Below are 15,839 nucleotides of genomic sequence, written 5' to 3'. Positions count from 1 at the left end.
AATTAATAATGTTTAGAAGTGGCTCTCCAACCGTAAGCATCACTTCTTTTAAAAATCTTGGTGGGACTGGGTTTAACAAGCACGTTGTTGAATTAGCTAAGGTGATAAGTTTATACAGCTCTTCCTGTCCTATACCTGTAAAGCACTGAAAATCTAAATGTGAAGCTATAAGCTGAACTGGATCGTGGAATACTATTAGAGGTTGAACCTTCGTTATTTTCTTCCTGATACTATTGATTTTTTTTCATTAAAGAAGTCCATAAAGTCTTCACTTCTAAACTGTGATGGGATACTCTCTGCGGGCATCTTAGGTTTTGTTAGGCGAGCCACTGTACTAAATAGGAACCTGGGATTGTTTTGGTTTCTTGCTATCAGTTGGTTAAGATGCTCGGTCCTAGCAGTTTTTAGAGCCTGTCTATAGCTGCACATACTGTCTTTATATGCAATTCGAAAAACTTCTAATTTAGTTTTTCTCCATTTTCGCTCGAGGTTACGGGTTGCTCTCTTTAGGGCGCGAGTGTGACTGTTGTACCAAGGAGCAAGTGTTTTATCTCTGACTTTTTTAATCTGATGGGAGCAACAGTGTCTAATGTACTGGTAAAAATAGTGCCCATGTTGCTAATCACTTCATCTAGACAATCTGCATTTAGGGGTCTAATAAAAAATTGGGACAAATCCGGCAGATTACTTGTGAATCTGTCTTTAGTAGTTGGATTCATATTTCTAACAAATTGATAACGTGGGGAGACACAGCTAATCTGTTCTACGGGTAGAGTATATATCAGGAGGTGATGATCTGTGATATCATCACTTTGATCTATATTAGAGATATCTATACCATGGGATATAATTAAATCTAGTGTATGATTAAAGCGCTGAGTTGCTCCATTTATATTTTGTTTAACCCCAAAGGAATTTAGGTAAATCCATAAATGTGAGTGCTGAAGCGTCGTTAGCAACATCTACATGAATGTTAAAGTCTCCTACTATCAACACTTTGTCAAAGTTAACCAATAGGTCTGATAGCAGATGTCCAAATTCTTTAAGAAAATCGACATATGGCCCCGGGGGTCTGTACACGGTGGCCATTGTAAAATATAGCACAGGTTTATTATGTATTTTACATAATGAATGCAACATTATGATGAGCACTTCAAATGAGTTAAACCTGGGCCTTTTTTTCTGAGTAACAGTGAGTACATCATTGTAGATAGTGGCGACACCACCACCGCGACCAATTATAGAAATATTCTGACAAATTAGACTCATTCAGACCAATATATTCATTTGGTTAAAGCCAGGTTTCGGTGAGGCAGAGTGCGTTAAGGCAATAATCTAAGATCATTTCATTAACAATAAGTGCTTTAGGCGCAAGGGATCTAATGTTGAAAAGTCCAAACTTTAGAGGTAGATTTTGATTACTTATTTGGCCTTTTTCTGGTTTTATCCCTGCAGGTTTCTCACAAAGAATGTCAGTAATAAAGCTCCTCTGGAGTGTCGTAGTGGCCTCTCCATATGTGCTGGTGACCATCATTCTGGCAGTGAAATATTACAGAACTCGAAGTAAGAATTCACAATGTTCATTTTCCATCAAATTAAACCACAACATTTAATAATAGGCTAAAATGTTTTGTGTATTTTACAGCTGAGTCTGAGAAGAACAAAAGACCAGACAGAGTGATAGAAGCTGAAGCATCTTTATAAGTCTTATGTTTTTACATCATTAGCTTTTTTTTTTTTTTTAATAATCTAGTGTTTAAATTTTAACAAATTTTAGCCAGTGCAACAGAGAACACATGAATGTATGTGCGGTTTTAGTGATTAGTAGCCGTGATGCTAATTTTGGACAAAAGCTTTAATCATTGCATTATTTTCATTCCAAATATATATTTGTATTTCTGTTACTTCTATGCATTTATTTTTCCTTTTTGAACTTTGTGTTTTATTTTCATTCCTTCATTTTCTGCTTATACTGTACAGGAAGCCTGGAGCCTATTCCAGGGGAATTCATGCACGATATGTTGTACATTCTGGACAGGGTGCCAATCTATCACTGGGCGTTATTTTGTTTAACTTTTATATTACTATGACTTTATAATTTTTTCATACATGTTTATACTGTAGCCAGTATTTGCTCGTTTACTGCATTACCTCAGGGATAAATATGCAGCAGGATTTAAATTTATTGTAATGTTTTTTTTTTTTAATTAGGTAAGACTTATTATGCAATGCTTTAATAAAGTAAGAGTAAAAAAAGATATGTTTTCTTGTTTAAATAATGTAATTGGGCTGAAGTGTAATTTTGCTCCAATTTAAAATATTAAAGACTCCTTGTGAAGCTATCAGTAGTTTTGAATCGTCTTTGCCTGACAATCTTCTTAAGGCTGCGGTTGCTTTTGCAACTTTCCAGTCAACTTTTCAGTGACTATGCTTTGATGCTGTACTGTGTAAACTCAGTGACAACATGAAAGTCCCCTAACAAAAAAATAGTGATTGTATAACATCTGAGACATGGAGTGATACATATAATTTAAATGCAACAGTGGTGTTACCATCCATTATCAAGATTGGAATGAACTTTTGTATAAAGTATACTATAACTGTATAGTTTAACTGTAAACATCAGAAGTTGTAAATCACAAAAACACTATAAATCATAAATCTTTTTGTCATTTATACTAATATTTCATTAGACCACCCGACAACCAACACCCAGGAAGTGTCAGTCATGCGTTTCTCAGGAAAATCATAAAAACCACAATGGCTCCTTCCTGTACTTGACACAGGCTTCTGTTATTCCTGTTAAAAGAAAGACGTGCCCTGTTACTATGTCTCAGTTCAATTATTGTCTTCTTGATGTGTCAGTTGCATGTGCCTCATCTTGCCTCAGTTCAGTCTGTCTCTTAAATTAGTTTTAACTGCTGTTGAACCTCTGGGTGTGGCACCTTAAGGAAAAATCAGGAGTAAAAAAAAAAATCCCATTACTGCCCTCTAGTGGCACAATTATTCATATGCAGTACAGGTAATATTCACAAAATTAGAATATCATGCAAAAGTTCATTTATTTCAGTAATGCAACTTAAAAGGTGAAACTACTACATGAGATAGACTCATTACATAGAAAGCAAGATAGTTCAAGCCATGATTTGTCATAATTGATATGATTATGGGTTACAGCTCATGAAAACCTCAAATACACAATCTCAGACAATTAGAATATTGTGAAAAGGTTCAATATTCTAGACTCAAAGTGTTCCACTCTAATCAGCTAATTAAGCCATAACATCTGCAAGGGGTTCCTGAGCCTTTAAATGGTCTCTTGGTCTGGTTCAGTAGGAAGCACAATCATGGGAAAGACTGCTGACCTGACAGTTGTGCAAAAAAAACATAACTGACATCCTCCATAAGGAAGGAAAGCCTCAAAGTGTAATGTCTGGAAGAACAAGGTGCACAAGCAGCATGGACCACCACAGCCTGGAGAGGATTGCCAGGAAAAGGTCATTCAAAAATGTTGGGGACTTTCATTGTTGTCTATAAAAATGTTACTTAGCTAGTTAGTTTTTGTTAATTTATGTTGTAATTTATGTTAGGTCTCTCTGTCCTGTCTCTGCTAGCCAGCTAACTAGGCCTCTTGGTTAGCTAGTTTAGTGTCTATGGTAATTTATGTTGTAAATTTATGTTGCATGTAGCACCTTGGTCCTGGAGGAACGTTGTTTCGTTTCACTGTGTACTAACTGTATATGGTTGTAATGACAATAAAGCCTACTTGAACTTGAACTTGAACAAGGAGTGGACTGGGGCTGGAGTGCATCAAGAGTCACCACACACAGATTTTGGACATGGGCTTCACATGTCATAGTCCTTTTGTCAAACCCCTCCTGAATGAAAAACAACGTCATAAGTCTCTTACCTGGGTTAAAGTAAAAAATAGAACTTGTCTGGTGCTCAGTGGTCCAAAGTCCTCTTTTTTAATGAGAGCAACTTTTGCATCTCATTTGGAAACTCGCCTGACCTGAACCGCATAGATAGGGCATTGCCAAGAGAAAGATGAGAGACATGAGACATGACATACAGTAATGCAGAAGAGCTAAAGACCACTATTGAAGCATCCTGTTTTTCCATAACACCTCAGCAAGGCCACAGGCTGATAGCTTCCATGCCACGCCGCATTGAGGCAGTAATTGTTGTAAAAGGGGCCCAAACCAAGTACTGAGTACATATGTATACTTATACTTAATAATTCTCTCATATATTAGTTTAACCTTTTAAGTTGCATTACTTAAATAAATGAACTTAAGCAGAATATTCAAATATTCAAGTTTCACCTATGAAATATATGAGCATAATGTATGTAAAAAAAAAGAAAAAAAACGTATTAGTTATACATTTTCTTTCTTTTATCTATCGTTTTTCCTTTTCTTTCGCAAGCTTCAAGAGCAGAAGAACATCACTGGAAGCTGAGGAGACATCAGAAAGACCTTCAAAGAGCTCAACCCACAAAAATGTCGAAACCATTTGGAGAACAATCCACAAAATTGCTGCCATTGTTGGTGTGTCATACGAACAGTCGAGCCAATCCTCACATATGATTTGAACATGTGCCATGTTGCTTCCAAGGTTGTCCCTGCGCTGCTGATGCAAGAGCAGAAGGAACATCAAGGCATAGTCTGCCGTGCTATATATGACCCATCCTTTATGTTGAGGATCATCACGGGTGACAAAACTGTGTATGGGTACAAATCTGAGACAATGCAACAGTCTTTACTCTTCACAGTGAAAAAGCCTATCTTCATGACCGAAAAAGGCGAGGCAGGTCTCCAGGTTGACAAAGTGCATGCTCATCATCTTTTTTAATATTCACAGCATTACGCATTGAGAATTTGACCCCACTGGCCAGACCGTCATCAGCGAATTTTTCTGCCAGGTTTTAAGGTGTCTAAAGGAGGCTGTACGGTCAATTTCTAAACCAATCAGATCAAATAACACCAAGTTCAAAACAGTTTAAATACACGTGCAATTCTTATAAAAGGCTTGCTTTGTCACTAATTTTTGCATAATTGACCCCATATCTACGGAACCCGGAGGGATTAGCTGCTCAGCAGTCGTTTCTAGGTTTTTTTGCACTGCACAATTCTGTATGCAACTTTGAATTTGAGCTTTGCTGTTCACTGTTCAGATTTTACCATGCGATTATCCTGCTGTCTGTATTCTGCTAGCTTTCTTTCAAAGAAGTCGAGTGGCTTATTAACGTGACTGGGGTGTGTTGTCTCTAAGTGTTTTCCTAATTTGTTGGGTCTCATGCTGTCTGCTGCCAGCGGTTTAGGACACAAAACACACATGGGCCTCTCCTCTGCGCCCACCATCCCCACCATAAATTCAAGCGCAAGATCGGCTTCATCATATTTTCTTTTTGGTTGATTAGGCTGATGATGCTGAATCGCCTGCCTTTTTGTGGTCCATGTACTACGTACAGTACAGTACGCTACTGACTCGTTTTTTGACCGCGGTAAAAAATATTCGCATATTCGCATCTCTGGCGTCAATAGCTGCGTAAATAACCTGCAAATAAGATACCCAGATAGATTTCCTCCCTACATTGTCTTAAAGCTACAACCACCTTTTTTCACGATTAAGCACCTAAATTATATGTTTAAAAGCATAAACATCATTATTCTCTACAACGCAACAATGACATAGGGATCATTGAAAAATGCTGCACACCAACAAAAAGCCTAGAACGATATTGATCTTTCCTTCTGTTCAACACCTGAAGGATCAAAAAGCAACTTTGTTGCCACACTGACAACTAGAAATGCCTGACTAATACTGCCTGATAAAATATTAATTTTTAAAAAAAACACAAACATCAGCATACACATTGAAATGAATAATGATTACATATATAATACAGAATGTTTCCTTATATATTGTTCCTCTGCAATTAACATGCCAACGTTAAACCGTTATTGTTGCACTATGGTTCCACTTTTTCTCCCGACCCCAACTGATGTTATTTTAATTTACTTGTATTATTGATTTAATTGTATTATTCTTTGTGTGTGATTGTTTAGTTTTAAGTGTAAGCTCTTCATTGTCAATAAAGAAAAACATGAATTAGAATAGGTACTTTCCAAAAGATTTTCCATTAATTTTCTCCTGTTCATTGCGCCCCACCTGTCATGTCTGTATTCCCCACTAGTGGGGCGCGCCCCACACTTTGAGAACCACGGCTTTACAGCAATATGATGAAGACACATTGTCAGCTGCACAGTGAGAGGAAAGATACATAGAGGTCTTGTGGGATGTATACCTTACAAAAAACATCTTATATTTGATGATAGTGTTGTGCCACGATAACACAAAATTTATACTTTTCTTTCGACAACTACCAATGATATAGCCATGATATTGATATTCCCTGCCATTTTTATTATAATGATACATAGAAAAGTGAATTCAAATTTAGACATGCTTCAGGTGCCAAAGGCAATTAAAAATATAATTGTTGGAACATCAGTTGAATGTTGCTGAGGAGGCGAGTGGTGGGAAATTTGTATTTCTCTCTGCAACATATGGTCTTAAATACTGTTGTGGGGATAAAAAAGGGCCCCCAGAGCGGGCAATCAATCCATTACATTCCAGAACCCCGCTCCCAGCCGACTGGTGACATCCTGATAAACTTAAGGCTTCACTCCGCGTTGGGGAGGTAAACCACCCCAACTCAGATCACACTTTGACACTCGCATTGACCCCAGGACACGGGATGTCCAGTGTTTCTCCTCGTGGCTAAAAGAACAAAGGCAAGAAACATTTTTTCGGACAATCTTTAAAGCATACCGGTAGGGCAAAACTTATACTGTATACATACATTTATTTAGCATGTTTATTCCTGTGTTTATGTTTGATTATTCTGCATAACTTTAAATATGTAATCAGCATTTATAAACACATTTTAGATAGATACAGTAAAGTTATGAATGAGTGTGCAAGATATGGGATGTGTGATATCAATCGAAAGCTTGTTTTATTCAAAGAACATTTGTGTATGTTAATAATTAGAAGCATGAACAGAGCTCATGCAAACTTACTTTATAAAAGGTAATAAAAAACTCCAATATGATGAATCCCACATGACAGCCAAATGACAGAATAATGTATGCACAAAAGGGGAAGTCAGCAACCAAGCAACCAACCAAAGCACCAGCTAATCAGCAATACCGTGATTCCCTACCACTGAAGGTGAATCAAAGAGGAAGACCGCAACACAAGTAAACAAACAAAGCTTCATACCTTGCTTAAATTGGAGCTCGCTACAAAACTAAACCATAAGATTAAACCCAAGGCTCTGCCCTAGTCACTTTCTCGGGTCTAGTAAACAATACTAGAAATCTCCATTTAACTTTCGCCCTTGAACTGTTTAAATGTGTATGCATGTGTGTGTTTAAGTAGCGTAGTTTAATGTATCAGACATTAGTCAAATAAATTCTTTTTTTTAATTTTTTTATAAAGAACTGTTGTCCTGGTTGTGTATTTTAAAGCCTAAACTTTTTCCCAGATCTTAAGTTGCTCATAATTGCTAAATACTAAATTTAGTTATCATCTGTGGCTACGTAATAAGCACAACTGGTAAGATTCACTACTAGTAAGATCAAAGATCCAAAATATGGAGAGAAAAGCTAAGGCTTGATGAGCTCCTAAACAAATACTTTGCAACAAGCATGAGTTTAGAGTCTGTTTATGCAGATTAGGACTGGTTAGAAAGGTTTGTGAATGTGACTAAATAGTGCACTGTTGGGAATTGTAGTTGATGGTGGCCATTTTTGTAGGCTGTGATGTGTTGTGGGTAATGGAGTACAAGGCAGACTCTGGCTGTGTTATGAGAAACTATGTACTGTATACACATACTCACTGGTGACTTCATGTTTAAATTGCTAGTGTTGGGTTGGACTCCCTTTAGAACTGTTTTAATTCATCATGGCATACAGTAGATTCCACAAGGCGCTGGACACATTTCTTACAAGTCCATATTGAGATAATAGCATCACACACTGCAAATGTGTTGGCTGCACATCCATGCACGACCAAGGTTTTTCACCACATCCCAGAGGAGCTTTATTGCCTTGAGATCAGGAGACTGTGGAGAGCATTTGAATAAAGTGTGTAAGAGCCTTATCTCATTTTTGTGATTCATTGTTGTGTTTATTTTATTTCATTAGTTAAGCATCAAGCATTAAGTTTATTAGTTAAGCCTTTAGTATTATACTCGTAAGTTGTATTGTGACATCAATTTATAAGTTGTTCTGTGACATTATCCCACAGTTGTGTAGCTGCATGTCTATCACGCATGTTAGTTGTTAGTGTCGTTAAGACACGGAAGGATACGGAAAGATGTGGAGAACACAAGCTTTTGATCATAATACAGTAAGCTAAAAGATATAACAAATAAGTTGTTGTAACGATAATTCAAGACGGTAAGCTACAGAACACAGCAAACGACTTGTCGTGACCACAGTGGATTTATGCAAGAAACTGTAACAACTGTTGAACTTTAATGTTAAAAATAAAACAAAAGACAAAGAAATCAACAGACGTCTGGAGTCGTGAGTAACAATGTGTAACAAGAAAGATGCGCGTCAGAACTTGTGAATAACATGCCCACACAAAGTGAAATAAACTAATAGTATTGTCCAAAAAAAAAAAAACAGCTTGAGATGATTTTAGCTTTGTGACATCCAACATTCTCCTGTGGTCATAAAGGGATGAACATGGTCAGAAATAATATCGGGTAGGCTGTGGCATTTAAACAATACTTAACTGGTACTTAATTGGTCCCAAAGTGTGCCAAGAAAATACCCCCCCCCCCCCCCCCCCCACACACACACACACGATTATACCTCCACCACCATCCTGAACCATTGATACAAGGCAGGATTGATCCATGCTTTCATGTTGTTTAAGCCAAAATCAGATCAGATCATACCATACGAATTTTGCAGCGAAAATTGAGGCTTTTTAGACAATGTTTTTTTCAATATTCTATTGTCCAATTTTGCTGAGCAAAAAAGTATCCCGTTCTTTACTGACAGGAGAGTCTCTGTAGACTGACCCACCTGCTTAAAGGCTCTACATCTTGTGCATTCAGGGATGCTCTTTGGCTTTTTGGTTGTATTGAATTTAATTGAATTGTTTCCAAAAAAAAACACAAAGAACATTGTTCCCTGACTTCTAACATGCTGGTCCAAAAAAATAAAATAAAATAAAAATACAACACATACAATCTCTCTCTCTTGCATGCACTCTGAAGTGTGACTGGTCTTTATAAAGACAGGAAGTGTTGAGGTTTTAACACTGACCCTCCTCATTCCGTGAGTTATGAATAGGACAGGATGGCGGTGCGTCCACTCTGTGAGTAAATGTTCTGTGTGTGTTTGTATTACAGGGATTGCTGTGAATTAAGTTTTTATTTGAGAGGGTGAGAGTCCTGACATCAGGTTGTGTGATTATTTCGTTCAAATATGGTTCAGGATGCAAAATTTAGAGTGAGCAGTGCATTTTGTCATTGTGGTATGTTTCATTTCTGTATAATTATGTTTAAGAACAATAATTTTATTAAATAGGGAGCTGCATGCTGATGCTTGATGCTTGATTCACCTCGTTCTGCTTCGTTCCGTGACACCAACAACACGAACTACAATCATGAACTCGGCGCTGTTGGTGTCACGGAACGGAGCAGAACGAGGTGAGTCCAAGCGCAGATGCGGATCGCGACGTTAGACGGAAGTGTGGTCGGAATGCGGAAGCGAGGGTCAAACACCGGGGAATCAGTCAGCGTGGCATCAGAGCCAAATAGCAAAACGTGCGCGCTAGTCAAAAGCGGAAGCGTTAGATCGGTAACCGGGAAATCAAAGAGCGAGGCGTTAAATCCACAAACGTTAGTCGAAAACCGAAAGATCAAAGAGCGAGGCGAACAAATCCGAAATGAGAGGCTGAAAGCGAGAGACAAAGCAAACTTGTGTGAGCTAAATTCTGTCTTGTTATTCTTTAACTTAAGCGCGTCAGAAAATAAACCGAAACTCTGTGTATACTCGCCTCACAGATGATATACAGTATACTTACAGAAAGCGAAATGTCTGCTTGTATATAAACTAATGGAAAACTATTTTAGATAATGTAATCTTGGTCAAATGGAATCCCAGGTCACCACACTCATCCCAAGCCGACCACACAGGGCCACGTTCATGAAAAAGATGTCTCATGCTCTCTGAACCACTGAAACCACTCTTTTATAATATTGCTGAGTCTAGACCTAAACAACAGAAGCAACTCCAGATCATATCCCAGGATAGGCACCTGGCATAATGGGTGCATCACTTCACCAGCCCCTTCTTACCCCATGCAACTGTTCATACACACTGTTTTCAACAACAGGACAACATTTAAATATTTTCTGCTCATTGTTTTATTATTTGAGCATATAATATTTGAAATTACTTTAAGACAGACACACAATTGGTAGAACTTCTTTACACAACTTTAGCTCTGCATGTACCTTAAGTTCAGACTGTAAAACAAACCCTGTTTTTATAATAATAGTTTTATTGTTTTGTGTATAGTATTTTGTAATTTTAAGGGTAACAGAAGACTATCGCAACCAGATGGCAAATCAAGTGAATGAGCTTTTAAATAAGACATTGTATGTTAAGACATGACTCTGCACTGTTTATCATAGGATCAGAGCAGATGCTGCTGTAAATAAATCTGTTTGAGAGTAGTATAAAATATAAAGTGTATTAACTAACCATTAGTGGTCTATTACCATGCTGTTGATTCCTTGATTCTGACGGCTAAGAAAGTGTTGCTTTTTTTCTATAACAGCAGTTATGCCAATAGCATCATTTACAGGACAAAGCAAGAGTTTATGTAATTAATTATTTCCATCATGGTGCCTTTATGGCATTAGATTTGTAATGAAGTGTAGATTAAGGGTTATTGTCTTTTGCTGTTTCTCAGTAACATGACGTGTGAAGTGTAAAATATGTTGTTGAAAAAGATGGACTACATTAGTGACAACAACTCATTTGTGGGTTGTGCCTTGTGGCTTTCACACAGCTTAAAACATCACTATCACAAAGTATGGCATGTTGTTTTATTGTAATTAGTGGCATCCTGTTATGTTATAAGAGGAAAAAAGCATCTCAGGACATCCTCTTTTTGGAAAATAATCAACATTAGTATTTTACCAGTAAATCCTCTTCTCACTGGGCCACAACACCACCCTGTGGTTGAATTATTTTTTCACAACAGCAATCCTCCCCACCCTTTATTATACGACATCAGTCACGTTTTTCTACCTTCTTTTAGAGCTTATGTGACTCATCCACTGCATAGTAACAAGTGAAACTCCTTCTTTTCAATAAATAGCTGATTAAGACAAGTTTTGTAAAGATACTGTATATGTTATAACACATGCATTGATATTTTGAGTTTATTAATTATTTTATCTTCTCTTTACTCAGTGTGTAGATCCGCTTTACACAAAGAACTATTATAAATGCATATACACACACACACACACACACACACACACACACAGAAAAAGCTATCAGTCAGTAATGCATGGCATGTCTTTTATTTTTCTTTGGCTATAGCATTTTACACATTTATGCACTTCTTTAAACAGTTGTTGTAATAAGACTGGGTCTTTTGGGACTTGGCTATCTGACAGGATTCCTCCAATCCTCCAGCACGATTCGCCTGGTCCCACCATCCCTCAAGGATTAAGGAAGACATTTAAATTCAAATTTTATTTGTTACATACATAGTCATACACAGTACGATATGCAGTAAAATGCTTTTACGACCGCCAGTGACCTTAAAAGAAAATAAAACTATATATAGGGAATAAATATTAATAAAAAGAAATATGAAAGAAAATTTAACTAGTAAAATAAACTGTACAAGTAAGGGCATAATAAAAATATTACAAAGTATAGAAATAAAGTGGCAATAGCTGTGCAAACATGCATGAAAAGTGGCTTGAGAAAGTGTCATGTGCAATGGTCAGATATGTAAATATGTATTGCATGAATGTGTCCATGATTGTCCAGTCAGTGTCAATGTTAAAAAAAAAGATACTACTTCTGTGTGGTGGTGTGATTGAGAGACCTTATCGCCTGCGGGAAGAAGCTCCTCCTCAGTCTCTCTGTGTTGGCCTTCAGGGAGCGGAATCGCTTCCCAGACCTCAACAGAGAGAACAGTCCATTGTTGGGATGGCTGAGGTCCTTCACGATCTTCCTGGCCTTGGTCCATTTATCCAGACACTTTTCTGTTCTGGCACCTACAGTAGGTTGTGGAATGAATTCCCCAGATGTCTCTACAGCTGAGTCTTTCACTATCTTTAAACAACAACTTAAAATTTGTTTCTTTAGTAGTTGGACTAACTCAAACAACACAGACACAAACATATTGAAAAAAATCACCTTTCCAACTGTGTCTGGAGTTAGTAACCTAGTAGCCCAAAGGAGATTATTGCATGTATTGGTTGCATTCAACATTGAAGAAACAAATATCAGAAAATTCAAATTCAAATTTTATTTGTCACATACACAGTCATACACAGTACGAAATGTAGTGAAATGCTTACACGACCGGCAGTGACCTTAAAAAGAGAATTAAAGCTTATAATAGTAATAAATATGAATAAAAGAAATACGATAGAAAATTTAAATAGAAAAAATAAAAATAAAATTTACCTAGGAAAAATAGAACTAAAAATAGAAACTAAAAATAGAAATATACTGTACAAATAGAACTATAATGGTGTGCAAATATGCATAGAAAAAGTGACTTTGTGCAAAGGTTATTAAAGTGTCTTTGTGCAATGGTCCAGAATGTAAACCTAAACATGTAGTGTAGATGTGAAGGTAGATGTGCGTGGAATTGTCCATAGTGTCCATAGATGTATAAAGATTGATTGATTGATTGTGAAAAGATTGTGTTAGTTCTGCATAGTGGTGTGGTTGAGAGACCTTATCGCCTGCGGTAAGAAGCTCCTTCTTAGTCTCTCTGTATTGGCCCTCAGAGAGCGGAATCGCTTCCCAGACCGCAACAGAGTGAACAGTCCATACAAGTCAGAACGAGTTGTTTATTGATTTATGTTTCCATATCACATATAGGTTGTAAAAAAAAAATAAAAAAGATCTAGTATAAAGGGGGGAAGGAACATGCAGTTTTTACAAAGGCTTAAATATTTTTTTTTATAACGTCTATTCTGGGAGTCTCACAACAGAGTGTCTGAAAGAGGAAGTAGAAGAAAAGAGAGAGAGAGAGAGAGAGAGAGAGAGTTTGTACAGAGTTCCTGTTGTTGTCCACTATATTGTGCTAAAATGTCCCAGGTTTGCTGCAACTTATAGTACAATTTATCCAACTTGAATTTACTAACTGTTTTTTGTAAACATTCCTGGCCATTGTTGTAGTAATTTAGGCAATGACATATTGAGCACTACTACTACCCTAAGTGAGTGCCTGTTTTAATGTACTGCACAGGGTGTTTAGCCATGTTATGTAAAATTTCAAACCTGCACCTCCACCTGTATGGAGTGAAACTGCTTAGCTGGAAGTGAAAAGTCAATGATTGTTTATCACATAACCGTTCAGTTATTGCATTTGTTGGAGTGCAATATATACATACAGTTTGTAGTGGAGTGTTGATTAAGGGAGATTGTCTTTTGCTGTTTCTCAGTAACATGACGTGTGAACTTAAGTGTAAAATATGTTGTTGAAATGAAAGGACTACATTAGAGACAACAACTCATTTGTGGGTTGTGCCTTGTGGCTTTCACACAGCTTAAAACATCCATGTACTATAGATGGTGCAACGTATGGCGTGTTGTTTTATAAAGCATTGTAATTATTAATACCCTGTTGTGTTATAGGAGGAGTAAAGCATCTCAGGACATGCTTTTATTTGAAAATAATCAACTTTACCAGTAAATCCACTTCTCACTGGGCCACAACACACCACCCTGTGGTTGAATTATTTTCTCACAACAACAATCCTCCCCACCCTTTATTATACTTCATCAGTCACTTTTTGTGCTTATGTGACTCATCCACTCCATATTAACAAGTGATTTTATATACATAAACTCCTTCTTTTCAATAAATAGCTGATTAAGTCAAGTGGCTCAGTTTTGTGTATATGATATATAAGATATACGTTATAACACAGGCCTTGATGTTGAGTTTGTTAATTATTTTGTCTTAAGCACTCTTTTACTCAGTTTATAGATCCGCTTTACACAAAGAACTACAGATGTGGCCTTTAAGACTGCGCGTGTTTTCCCGCGGGATGCCTCAATTTAGCGCGTGGCGCGCCGCAACTTGCCGTAAGCAACATTCGGGAATTTAAATAAATAAGTTGTGCTTCACTGAATATCCGCCAGATGGCGCATGGAAGGACTTTATTTAAACGCCGGACCAAGTACTGTACAACGAAGAATTGTGTATAATTACTTAGTCTAAAACAATATTGTTCCCAATGCTGAAGCAAACATGAATTTTATTTTGCTTTACAACAGATCTTTCATGATAAATGCGTGTATATGTGCTTCATATTATTTTCATAATGATGAAATGAGATGCCCAAATTCGTGCTTTAAAATTCCTAATAAGTTTCTTATATATTTTTTGTAATGTTTTAACAGGGACAAAACAGTGAAAGACATGGCAATGTCTCGGTTTACATGGTGTTGAAATTAATTTAATTTCCAGATAGTAGGCTATCTGATAGTCTTAACTATGCGAATGTCCTGATTCGTGAATATGCCAACATATCTTATTTAAAACGTAAAAAATGTGTCGACATCATCAGAAGACATGAATGAACTATATATATATTATATTATTAAGTAAATATTATTTTATGACCACAAGCTTCTTCGGGCATTTTATAATAAGCATCATATTTGCTGTTTGTGTCCAGCATTTAATAATTATTTCATACATTATTTAACCACGGCTGGAAATAATAGCTGGAATGTGATGTGATTGTGAATTCATGACTGAACTAAAGCAGTTTGTCTTTTGTAAAGTACTTTCACTTTACAAAAGGCAGCGTTTTTATAAAGCGTTTTTTAAAGGCAGCGTTTTTATGTAGGTTGATAAACGTGTGTTGTACAGTATATACACCGCGACAGCGCGCGCAGTTACTCACTTCTCACCCCTCATGTAGGTCTGCTCGGACTAATTCGTTTTAAACCCCTCATAAATGTGTGTGTATACAGCCCCAAACCTCCATCAGTTATTAACAATAGCATCTATTTAGAAAAAATGCCCCAGTGATTTCGGAGCTTCAGGAAATCTCCCGGCGCTCTTGTTGGCTATTGTTTTTTTTTTACTTATAGTATTTGTTAATTTAATTTAAATGAGGTTTGGGCTCAGGACTTCGATTCGGCATCGTGATTCTCCTCTTTAATTTACTCCATAGTTTTAATTAGCGCTCAGCCGCATGCATGAAGTTTTCCAGAGCGACCGGCAGAAGTAGACTCATGATTATGAACGCGTCGGGAAAACAGCAAGCAGACTGACTCTGACCATTTAAAAAAACATTTGCGTTCATTTTCTGACGCGCTCAAGTTCACCAAAAACAATACAGAACAGCGCAGCTTATTTGCTTTCAAACATTTATAAAATCACGTTTTTTCGTTATTGTGAGTGCGCTTAAATAAAAGTTGAGTCTTATAAAGGCATGTAGTCTTATATAGTTTTATTATATAGTTTTTGCACATTAATCAGAGTCCTCATCTGTTACATTTTTGAGGACAATAGTTTTTTTTCAG

General features: G+C 36.9%; 1 protein-coding gene and 1 pseudogene across 1 annotated transcript in view; both read left to right on the top strand.

The window, feature by feature from the left end:
• The window catches only part of LOC128520553 (carcinoembryonic antigen-related cell adhesion molecule 5-like), a 105,343-nt pseudogene extending 103,151 nt beyond the window's left edge, over window positions 1-2,192 (top strand).
• A 7,192-nt stretch (window positions 2,193-9,384) lies between these two features.
• LOC128520545 (Fc receptor-like protein 5) overlaps window positions 9,385-15,839 on the top strand; it is a 192,135-nt gene continuing 185,680 nt past the window's right edge. Inside the window, exon 1 of the mRNA XM_053494830.1 lies at window positions 9,385-9,405. The gene's annotated coding sequence lies outside the window, so the exon portion shown is untranslated. The remainder of the gene's footprint in view (window positions 9,406-15,839) is intronic.

This window comes from Clarias gariepinus, chromosome 1 (genome assembly GCF_024256425.1).
Source record: "Clarias gariepinus isolate MV-2021 ecotype Netherlands chromosome 1, CGAR_prim_01v2, whole genome shotgun sequence".
NCBI lineage: Eukaryota > Metazoa > Chordata > Actinopteri > Siluriformes > Clariidae > Clarias > Clarias gariepinus.
Note: the sequence above shows the minus strand (reverse complement) of the source record. Positions and strands in the feature narration are given on the sequence as shown.